We start from the raw sequence: 10,606 nt of genomic DNA on the forward strand, positions 1-10,606 counted from the left end.
GATGAGAAGTTATATTTAAGCAAGTGTTAGGAGCCTGATTTGTATCTTTTGACATATCCAATAAGAATACTGCTGTAGTTTTGACACAATGCCTTGGTATGAATCTGACAGACTTTTAAGAGTCAACAATCTATTGACCAACTAAATTTAGGGAATGTGCAGCTCAGGACACATACTCTATTGGTGTTTTTTTTCATGACAGATGGGCCTCCAGACCATTATAACACCCAGCCATATTACTAGCTTTATCATACGATTTTCCACAGTAGTTAAACACCTAAACCTTATTTATTTGCCATAGCCACCACAGCTTTATGTAAGATCATAATTAATAAAACATAAATGAAGTCTTCTGAAGTCCCTGAGATTGGTCCCGGTAGGCCCATCCATTAATACGGCCCTGGTCTAGACAAGGGGTAAAAATTGACTGCTACTGTGTGATTTCAATGCATTTTCTTAAAAGCAAAGTAGTAGTATATCTATATCTATAAGAACAGTGCATTAATCTCAAGAGCTTCTTGCTGTTAAAAAAAAAAAAATAATACTTTTTTTTTTTTCTTGCAGTGCCTTTTACTGTTTTTGTTTAGAGATGTATCTGATATAAGAACATAAGAACATAAGAAAGTTTACAAACGAGAGGAGGCCATTCGGCCCATCTTGCTCGTTTGGTTGTTAGTAGCTTATTGATCCCAAAATCTCATCAAGCAGCTTCTTGAAGGATCCCAGGGTGTCAGCTTCAACAACATTACTGGGGAGTTGATTCCAGACCCTCATACTACATCTATATTGTGTGTTTCGTAACCACTTTACCCTGCTATTTTTTGCACAAAAAAAGACCTATTTTTTTATACTTACAATGGGATAGTGGCAGAGCACGTGAGTATGTGTGTGTTTTGTGGCTGGCAGCCATCTTGGCTTCGGCATAAAGGAACAGCCTGATGCCAAGATGGCCACCTTTGCACAGCCACTTAATTTAATAAATAAATTGGAATTTTGTTTGACTATTTAATTGAAAAGTGTGGCATGTGGCCAGGGGACCCATGCCCACATTAGACAGCCTAAAAAAACAGCTCCAGCCTAAAAAAACAGGATAAAAAATTAAGCAAAAATCTGTTAGAGAAAAAGTAAAAACAATAGAGCACAGGTCAGGTTGGTGTAATTATTTTTAATATTAAACTGAAAGAATATAACGTTTTAGCACTTGCCAAAATTGCAAATGCAACAGATTTTTTTTTTTTAAATGGATGTTTTTTTTTTGTTTTTTGTTTTTTTTTTTTAAATCGGCGATTTATTATTTAATTTAAGAAGGAATTCACTGTGGCAGCGCGAATGAAGTAGCAATAGAGCCTGTCTAGTAGGGGTACGGAGTTAAAGACAAAAAGTTAAAAACAAGCGTAAATATAAAACAGTGGAAAAGGGAATTCAGCTTTATTCAATGCAACCAGCGCGGCAGAAATCTGGTGAACACAGCGGCAGGCCTACGTGTTACTTTTGATTTAACATTGCACTCAACCAGAAAGTTAATAACAGGCTACATGCGTATGTGTTCTTTTTTCCCATAATTTTGTCAGTTTATAGTGCTTTAAACCAAATAACAACTAGTATAGTATAAAAAGTGTCAGAACTGGTTAGAAAAAAAAAAACATAAGTTAGCCTTGCATTTGTGTTTTGTTTCTTTACTTAAAAAGCTCGTGCAGAAGGTGACCGGTGACCAGAAATGGTCATCAGTATAAACACCTGCAGCTTTCAGGAAAAGAGCGTCAGAGGCAAGCCGTGAGTCTAAATTAATAGAGAAACAATTGCTGTATCTAAAATATACTTGTTTAGAATTATTAGTGTTTGTTTCACTTTGGCCAGAGTGCCCTTTTATTAGATGAACATCTCCCAATTAGCAACAATTAATCAATGAATTAACTCGGGAGATGGTCATCTTCTGCACAAGGTTTTATTTTTTTAAATAAACAAAACACAAACGCACTGCTTTTTGCCACCATCTTGAATAATCATCATGTCAGACGGCTTTCATCCATCCGCACATAAACACAATATATTTATATACTACTACGAATAATAATAATAATAATAATAATAATAATAATAATAATAATAATAATAAATGAATACCTACATAAATAGTAAAATGCATAAAAGGGGTGGGTACACCGTCACACACGTTCATTGAAAATGGAGGTAAAGATCATACTGGCAGTACCTAATTTCCCTGACCTATAATAATAACAAGCCGTTTTCTATTGCGTTTGTTAGTAATCATACTTTCTGAAAGATCCGGTAAATTTCCAGCTGTCGCGTCGTTTCATTGATTGCTTCTGGTGTGCACTGTGTTTCCGCAGCGAATTGTTGTATAACCCCAGTAAAAATCGTGTCGTGTCTGGTGTTTGCGGGCCATTAGTCTGAGTTTAGAAGAAAAAAAAAAAAAAAACAGACACTGTATGTGCCAAGTTTTTACATTTTTGGTGGGTGCCCAGAACAAACGTGAGTATAAAAATGCACCTATTGTAATTTGTATATTTAAATAAATTATAATATATATATATATATATATATATATATATATATATATATATATATATATATATATTTTTCTTATTTAAACATTTATGTTAATTTGAGAATGTTTACTTTCATTTAAAAAGTACCACCAAACGTATTAATATAATGAAAAAAAATTGCTAATGTTACCTGGAAGCATTTGTTTTCTTTACTTGAGTGGCGAATCTGCCATTAACTTAAGACAATCAAACTGTGTGTGTGTGTGTGTGTGTGTGTGTGTGTCTCTGTATATAGAGTTGTATACTATTAGGAACATACTGAGTTTTGCACATCACTGTTTGTATGCAGACAGTTCAATAAAATGTACCACCTACCCTTCCATTAAAGGTTAACTCTTATTTATGCTACCTTTTTCTACAAAAGCAACGCCATGGGAACAGATAGATATATTCATGGGTGCAGAGCACCTGCTTATGTTTCTCATGCGGTGCAGAGGCTACAGTGTAGTACCCATGTCTTTACTGTAGTTTGAAATCTATAACAAAAACAATGTAAAAAAAAAAAAAAGTTAGAAAAATGCAACAGCCGTTTAAAGTGGTGATATCAAACACAAAAGCCCAAGTTAGAAGAAGCAACTGGGGAGAAGTGGAGCGATGAAAAAAAGAAGCCAAGTTAGAAGTAACAATTGTGTGAATGTTGGGCCCCAGCACCTTTCCAGTTGTGCCTATTTGCTTGATGCTTGACAAGGTTGCTCCAGTTGCTTCTCCTAATATCTTGATATCACCACTTTAAATGACTGTTGCATTTTTCTAACTTGTTTTTTTACATTGACAATGTTTTTGTTATAGATATCACTTCTTTTTTTTACTTCATCAGATCAAAGTGAGAGAAAGATGTTAGAGAATGTGTACCTTCCAAAACTTCAGTTGACAGGTATACATTGATATGTTAGGTTCAGGGGGACTGAAACAGTACCAAAGAATCCAAGGGGGGGTGGACACTTATCCAACCAAGCTATTTCAGTTTTTTATTTTTATTGGTGATTTATATAGGCCACCACTGCCCTTTGTCCAACTATCAGAAAAAGCTGAACAAGAATATAACAAATTCATTCTCTTAGCCGTCACACCAGCCACCAGTTTCAGTGTCACAAGTTATCTGTATATCGGTCACAGTCCACGTTAAAAATAAATAAATAAATAAAATCTCTTGAATGCCAAATCAGTCTGTCTTACATTGTGTAGTTACACTGCACTTCTGCTAGTTTCAGCTCATGAAAATGCAGCACAAACAAAGCGAACAAGACAAGGGTAATGTAACAATTAATCATTAAACAGTTCTAGATACTGTGATGTATTTTTTTTATATATATGTGATCTTTTGTTGCTTTTGTGCATCTTCATGTGCAAGTGAACTGTAACATTAGGGCCTTATCGAGCACTATATTCTGCAATTTTGAATACTGACTTTGGATACTGTTTTAGTTCTGGAAACTGTGTTGTTGTTGTTTTTTATCTTTTGGTTTTGCTAAATTGTATTGCCTTTTACGTTTTACACAGATCTATGCATGGATAACATTTAGATTTCATTTTGCTGTTAGGTTATTAATTGGAAATTTTACATACCGTTACAATACATACCAGATTTAAAAGTATGTACTGTATTACAATTAACGTGGCATCTCTTTAGTTTTGGCAAGTGGTATTTTCAGAATCATATCGTTCTGAATTAAAATACCACTTCTGTTCAAAATATAGTACTGTACCAACAAAATCAATCAAGTACATCTAAATGGAAGCCTACTTATTTTAAAACACTGTCCTTTCAGCTATGTATTTTGATGGGAACACAAAAAAGATACAAGGGTTGGAAAGGGACAAAATAAAATAATTAGATATGCGTCACACGCGTTTAACCATAGCTGAAGGGTTGGATATGTGAGTACTGACGGTATTCTGTAATGGACACTAGGCTTGGGGATGAGTTTTTTTTATAGTGTTTTCTGTTTACCGATCTTTTATTTTGTGCGACTCTGTTCACTATTCAACGGTAACTTCCGGCTCCAGTCTTCCAATAGCTAGTTTGCTACACTTATTCTGTAACTTTATTTTTATTTTGTAATAAAATCACATACAACAGGACTACCACACACATGCTGTCTTAATGCACACGGCACAGCTGTCATTCCCAATGGCAACTTAATGATGAAATGTATTCAGCAAAATATTTTTTTTCTTGGTGTGTACTTGTAGGCTGTTAAAGTGCAGCCCTTCTGCGTTCACAAGTTGATATAAGGCCCATCAATCGACCTCTATCTGAGGTAGGTAATTGCTGTGCAGTCCTAGCTTGTGTTTGTCTATTCATTTTCACTGGACAATATGTATTTTTACAGTTGTTGATAAATTAACTACTTGTCTGAAAAAGTATCCTGTTGTAGCTATTCAAAATAAACACAAAGCTTTCAAGTCTACTGATCCTTTTGAGATGTTTAATACATATTTTTAGGAAATGTCAAAATAGCACAGGCGCCTAGCTGCCAATTCAGTTGAGGAAAATGCATTTAAAAACCATGATCAGTCAAAAAGACCGCTCCGATAGTTCTAGTGTTAAGCAGCTAGTTAGGGCAAGAAACGGTCTTAGGTGGGAAGTGGGCAAGGCCCAGCTTCTCTACATCGTGCGCCCTATAAAGGTTGTCAATTGCTCGTGAGACAGAGGGACTGCACCAGGGTGTTGCGCTCCTCTGTGATAGAGGGGGCATAGCAAGAGATATGGCATCAGATTCCGCCTCTTCAGATTGGGGGGCCAAGTCCTGGCTACCAGCACGGTGGGGGGGGGGGGTTGGTGCGGTGAGACATGACTGTACAGAGCTTATTCATTATTCATTTGACTAAGAACCTGTTCTATGCCCACAGAAGACTTGGAGTGACAGCATTTGAGGATGAGGGGAGGTAGAAACCTCCAACATGAGGGGGAAGAGTAAGAATGAAGACAGGCTCCTTGTGGAGGGGACGCTGCCGGCTGATTTGCAGAGGGGTGGATGAGGTTGTTGTACCGGTGTGTAGAATGCAGAACACTCCCTAGACAGCTGGGCAAGCCTGCTTTCCAGCATCTGCATGGAACACAGTCCCTCAAAGCCTCTCTTATGTGTTCATTTCCTGGTTGGGTATGGCACTTATCTGCTTATCCTCCACTGGAATGTTGATCTTGCATAAAACGCATGAGTGAAACCCAGGCATGGTGCAGGGACCCGTATACAGAACAATAATTCAGGAAATGCTGTAAAAAATTGAAGTGCAGATATATTTAGGTATATACGGAACTAGCTGTCTGGGTGTTGGAAAACACACTGAAAGCACAAGCAGAGATGCACTAGAATAAAGAGCAATCTCTGTCTCTTATATAATGGTTCCCAACCCAGGATAGGAGCCGTCAGGGGGCTCGGAGCCAAACTGTACAGGCTCGGTACTGAGCCGTGGAGGCAGGGGGAGGTGCACAGAAAAGTGAATGGTGCATAGGGACCACTTTTCAAGAATATATAGCTTGCACCAGTGATTTGAAGCAGAGGCCATTATCTGCTAGCCAGCTTTGCTGAAGTGATGCTGTTTTCTTTTGCCAGGTGCTCACTAAACCGACGTAAGACCCTAGAAGACGTCCTCCCCAGCTGGTTGACTCCAGTCAACACAACCCCACAGTGTAGCTATGATCGCCTTTAACACTTGTGTGTGTCTTGTCCTAAAGCATGGAGAAGCTGCTAATAAATCAAGCAGCAGGAGCTAGGGGCTGTCTGTGCACAGGAGCCTGTGAAGCCTAACAACAGGGGGACAGGCCACTTTCGTGCTGAATCATTCTCACTAGAATGAAAGATAGAAGGGAAAGATACATTCATTTTCTTTTCTAATGTTAGTTATACAAATATTTCTATCTCTCGCTTTTGGTGTTAAAGTGAGAAGAAATTAATCTACTTTTGTTTCCTAATGAAAAGAAATAAAAGAAAAGGCTCCAGAGGAGTGGAGCAGAGAGCATGGAGTTAGCCCGTCACCTGACAACTCAATGAAAATCCTGGCTGCTAAGCATTGTAATACAGGTAAGTACTGTATTTCTTTTTATTTCTTTTCAGGGGCAGGAAATATTCAAATGATGGGACAGCACACAAACAATTCCACAGGATGGCAGTCTGAGTGAGGGTCCACCCCCACAGTGACAAAGTAACTTCTAAGATATCACATGTATGACATTCTCTGAAAATGACTTTGCCATGGATACCTTAAGTTAAAACAATTAGTGGTAACTCTTTTGTAGTTTCCAATTTAACATATTTTCCAATCCATGTGTAACGTTTATGGTATTACAGATAATACATTCTCTAAAATGAATACCAATAGGAACTCTTTTAATAGTTTTCTAAGGACAAATACAATTGTACTGTATTTCTAGAATGCATTTTAAACTAACACATGTACGGTAAGATATTTGTTATCTAATCACATACACATATAGATTTTAACTCTACAGCTATGGCTAAAGGTTTCACCTAGAATTTTAGGATCAAGACATAATTAAAAAATAAACGATATGAACGTAACTTAATCTTTTATTTAACTTTGTGTATTCAAAGAAACGACAAAATGATATTGAAAAAGTACCGGAAGCCATAATAGTAGTACAGTATTTCTTGTTAGATTTCTAAATGTCACATTTTTCAACGTTTGTCAGTTCTTCGTTAAGTGTATGGAAAACTACAAAGCTGTATTTAGTTCAATATGTTAACGTAACATTATTCAGGAGGTTTGTGAAGCAAAATTTGTTAATTCTGTTGGGTGATGCAACACTTTTGGCCATAGCTATATATCATGGGTCATCTCTTCTTTCAAGTAACCTTAATAAATATTGATCTTATGTTATACTTGCATGAAGTTTTTGTAGTGTAGCGAGCATCTTCTAGGTAAAGCAGTAAGGACTACTTAAGGTAACAAGACTGGATTCCTCTATGGAGCAATTTGAAGGCTGTGGTGCAACAATAACAGCTTGGAAGACGCATTTTAGTGGCTAAAGCTCTTGTTTTGTGTAATTTTGGAACAAAGGAGGCTAGAGAAAGTTTCTGATTGGCTAGTTCATACCAGAGTGGACACATCCTACTGTTAAAGGTCTCTTTTGTGTCTGTATGAATTTCAGAATGATTTTCTTAAAATCAGTGTTTATAACTTTTTAAGGAAATGAAACTTGCCACATCACTCCTACTTTATACCAGGTCTTATTTGTCTGTTTCAATAAAATGTACCTTTCTTTTGGTATAAAATAGATCACTGTTAAATGCATGTGGATCAGAGTTTTACTTTACAATACTTAATTATAGATATACTTAATGTTATCTTGTTTATTACTATTTTATTTGATTCAGGACATCTTTATTTAGTCTCAGTGTTTTCTACTGACTTTCCTTATTATTTTGTTTGAAATCCTTGTCATGCTTTGTTTTAAGGTGCTGTTTTTTTTGTTTAATAACTATCGACAAACAGCTCATAAACATGTTAATGTACATTATTTATTTTCTGTTAACTGTTAGTTAATAATATATAATAGGCCAGCTAAAACTACAAACACCATTCATAGCCCTATGGATGATCAATCAAACACCAAAGCCCTATGGATGATCAATCAAACACCAGAGCTCTATGAATGATCAATACCCAGTCAATCACATGCTTGAAATTGGTTCAGATTGTTACTGTAGTAATTTTTAGCAAATTAAACCAGGTTTTTATTAACCTTAACCCTAACCCTAACACTAAGCCTTAACTAAAAATTAACAATGTTTGTTAACAGTTAATAAACTAAAAAAAAACATCCCTTAAAATAAAGTGTGATCGAAATCTTTCAATTTTCTTAAATATCTTTTCCATTTACTTTGGTTTTATTGCTCTTCCAGGACCTCTGAGGGGCCAGAGAGTCTGGATCATTATCTGGTTTGTTTCTGAATTCATAGTCTTAAAGTAATTGATCAGATCTGTCTGTATTGTTAAAATAAGTCACCTACAGTCACAATGGCTATGTTTGCATTGACTTTTTTCTAAATGTGTGATGTCATCATACTGTCATTGTACTATAACTTTCTAGATTTTGGAAATGCGCGTTCCAACCATGGAACATCAGGGGGCAGGCCAGTGCCACTTTGATGCAATTAATATCGTTCCATGCATACAATTCAAGGGACGCATTGCAAAGTCGTCTTTTTACTGAGACAGAAATACACTTCCTTATCTACTGTAATCCAAATTTAAAATTCTGTGTTAAGAAATGCATATTGCACTACATCAAAACAAATAACACAAGGGCCACTTACATCTGTTATAAACCCAGATGTCCACGATTATGTAAGTAAAATTGAAATGGTTCTGTAATTATTATAAAATCTTACAAAGTTGAATTATTGGTACATTCTTATTATGTTATGCTATATGAAATGTTAGTATAGCTTCACCTTAATTACTATAAGATGGCACCCACTGGCGCAGCACTTAGAAGTTTGTTGTAAACCCTTGCAAAAACAAAAAAGGTCTGGGCCAAGGATTTCAGGAATAATAGCCTGACAATCATAGCTTGCTACCTTGGTTTTCGCTGTAAATGTAGCCAACCTTAGTATCTGTAAACCATTTGTACTATAGTTTTATCAGAGGCTATTGCATTGTATTTTTGTAGATTTATTGAAGGTTATACCTATCTGTCTTTGCATAATATGTAGTGATAAGTAAGTGTGCTATGGAATATTTAGTAACAAAGGGTGCAGGTTGGACCAATATTAGAAACCTAACCTAACAGATACCGTGATTGTTTAAGTGACTTGCTCACCATGGGCTAATTCGTAGGATACAACTGATTTGAAACATTGCATAAGAACATAAGAAAATGTATGAACATGAGGAGGCCATTCGACCCATCTGAGCTTGTCCAGTTCCTAATAGCTGAGTAATGTCAGAACATTGTCATGTTGGGTCTTGTATGAAGAAGTGTCTTCTTCCCTCTGCCCTTAATCTATCTCCAATTCATTTTCAGCTGTGTCCTCTGGTCCTTGTTTCTGTACTTACTATTTTAAAGACTTCAATCATGTCCCCGTAATTATATCACACTTGTGGTAATCATGACTTGAAGATGTAACACTTGATCATCTCATTTTTTTTTTTTTTTATGTAACCCCTTAAATGTATATTATTATATATAAATTACATCTCCCAAGCCAGTTTGTCAGGATGGACAAGACAGCAGGTCTTTGAAGAGCTGGACAGAGGGTTGATAAAAATATATTTGATGTTGTTCTTTGAACACCCTGGAAGCCACCGTATTGACAGTGTTTTTTTTTTCTCCATTCCCCAGAACTATGAGATATGTACTGCTTTTAGTCAAACATCAGTACACCAAAAGCTGTGCAACGTTGCTTAGATTGTTTTTATTATTTTAATGAAAAAATATAAAATTTCATATCTTACACTACAAAAACATGTACACATCCAAAATGCACACAGAGTTCCAGGAGGGAAACAAAAACAATAAATACAACAAAGCTATTTATTTTTTGATACTTTAAATCATTAGAACTAGGTTAAAAGACTTTACATGACAAATGTGTCACTGCAGATTTTTAACTATTGATCATCAGTATTGTGCATTTTCCCTTGTAGATAACATGAAGTATACCTAGCATCAAATGAAAATTATCACTATTATAACACATGTATTTTTTTTTTTTTATAAGGTATATAAATGATAGACATTGACAAAATGTTTTTGGTTTCTTTTTAATCACTCAAGCATTCATCCTTGACCATGACACGCTTGAGTGACTATCACTGAAGCGTATGCACTTAATCACCTAATTAGTGAGACAGTTGATTGGACACTGGATATGGACTGATTTCAGCTGTTGAATTGCAAGCAATAAAGAAAACCACAGAAAAAAACCCAACAAAAACAAACTATACCACTTCTGTCAAGAGAGCAGCGCCTTCGTGCAATCGGCATGTTGGAGGGTGGACTAGGGCAGCATTCTGTGGCTTGTCATCTTGGGTGTTCACAGCTAGCAATTTCAAACCTGGCGAGACGG

At 36.1% G+C, this 10,606-nt stretch overlaps 1 long non-coding RNA gene across 3 annotated transcripts; it reads left to right on the top strand.

Moving 5' to 3' along the window:
- The first annotated feature begins 2,143 nt into the window (after nt 1-2,143).
- LOC121319724 lies at nt 2,144-10,262 on the top strand. 3 transcript variants are annotated; one of them, XR_005950745.1, is made up of 4 exons: nt 2,144-2,493; nt 5,424-6,204; nt 6,494-6,595; nt 8,438-10,262. It is a non-coding gene; the product is annotated as an uncharacterized LOC121319724 (long non-coding RNA). The 3 variants fall into 3 exon arrangements; XR_005950743.1 differs by lacking the exon at nt 8,438-10,262 and having other exon boundaries at nt 6,494-6,696; XR_005950744.1 differs by lacking the exons at nt 2,144-2,493; nt 8,438-10,262 and adding an exon at nt 4,455-4,831 and having other exon boundaries at nt 6,494-6,696.
- Nucleotides 10,263-10,606: the final 344 nt, after the last annotated feature.

The sequence above is a fragment of the Polyodon spathula genome, chromosome 1, assembly GCF_017654505.1.
Source record: "Polyodon spathula isolate WHYD16114869_AA chromosome 1, ASM1765450v1, whole genome shotgun sequence".
Classification (NCBI taxonomy): Eukaryota; Metazoa; Chordata; class Actinopteri; order Acipenseriformes; family Polyodontidae; genus Polyodon; species Polyodon spathula.